At 27.2% G+C, this 1,030-nt stretch overlaps 1 long non-coding RNA gene across 1 annotated transcript; it reads right to left on the bottom strand.

Annotated features, from left to right (window-relative positions):
* Nucleotides 1-97: 97 nt before the first annotated feature.
* LOC108357798 (uncharacterized) lies at nucleotides 98-736 on the bottom strand. The gene is made up of 5 exons (XR_001846669.1): nucleotides 667-736; nucleotides 527-592; nucleotides 431-463; nucleotides 185-359; nucleotides 98-111 (listed from the first exon to the last, which is right to left on the bottom strand). It is a non-coding gene; the product is annotated as an uncharacterized LOC108357798 (long non-coding RNA).
* Between the last annotated feature and the right edge of the window lie 294 nt (nucleotides 737-1,030).

The raw sequence follows: 1,030 nt of genomic DNA, 5'->3' as shown, positions 1-1,030 counted from the left end.
ATTATAACGTCTAGCATTATATTTACAAAGTTATTACTTACAAACAAATTAGTGTTTTCGGGAACAATTTTTGATTCAATTGGCCCTCAGTGTTGNTGGTTAAATAATGTCCTCATAGTGGTAATATGCCAAATATATTAATTATTATAACGTCTAGCATTATATTTACAAAGTTATTACTTACAAACAAATTAGTGTTTTCGGGAACAATTTTTGATTCAATTGGCCCTCAGTGTTGTTTATTGGAAAATATTGCTTTACCGAAATAAGTACGTTGTCTTGCCGTACTAACTTTTCTAATAGAATCTTTTGATGAGCAAGTGCAGACATCACAGCATCATTTTGAGTAGATACGGTTGCTATAAAGACATAAATTAACAATTAAAATATATATATTTATTTATTTTATAAAATATGAAAAAATTCTTACAATTACATTTTTTTTTTAAATTGTCCACGGTTTCTGAAAAAAAACAATAATTAATGGTTTGATAAACATATTTTGTATCTAAGTAAATTAATTTACCTTGCACAGTTTTCAGTCCCTCCACTAAATATGTACAACGCTCGCATGCTGGAACTGGTTTCTTATCTACATAGAATAGAACATTTGCAATTTTTGTAGTTTATGTCTATGGTATATATTATTATTAATATAAAACTTACACGGTGTTGCTATGTTTTCCGAATCTGCTAAAACTATTCTCTTGATTTTCTAAAAAGTGTGATTTATTTAAAAATTTACTNTTTTAGTAGTGTTTTAAAAGTGGAAACTGGTGATTTAGTGCATTTTTGACGTGGTAATTGCTCATAGAAAACAACGAAATTTGTTGAAAGTTGTTAAAAAGTGTGATTTATTTACAGATTTACAGATTTATTTATTTACAGATTTTGTTATTTACAGATTAATTAATAGCACCCATGCAAAAGTGGCAGAAGTAGCATACTGTCATTATAACGAAGACTCATTAACTTACATTATATTTTTTCTATAGGATAATAAACTTCCGTACTATCTAATGAGCAATCA

The sequence above is a fragment of the Rhagoletis zephyria genome, unplaced genomic scaffold (genome assembly GCF_001687245.7).
Source record: "Rhagoletis zephyria isolate East Lansing unplaced genomic scaffold, Rhagoletis_zephyria_1.1 Rzeph_scaffold_84817, whole genome shotgun sequence".
NCBI lineage: Eukaryota > Metazoa > Arthropoda > Insecta > Diptera > Tephritidae > Rhagoletis > Rhagoletis zephyria.
The sequence above is the reverse complement of the archived record's forward strand: the minus strand, read 5'-3'. Positions and strand labels throughout refer to the sequence as shown.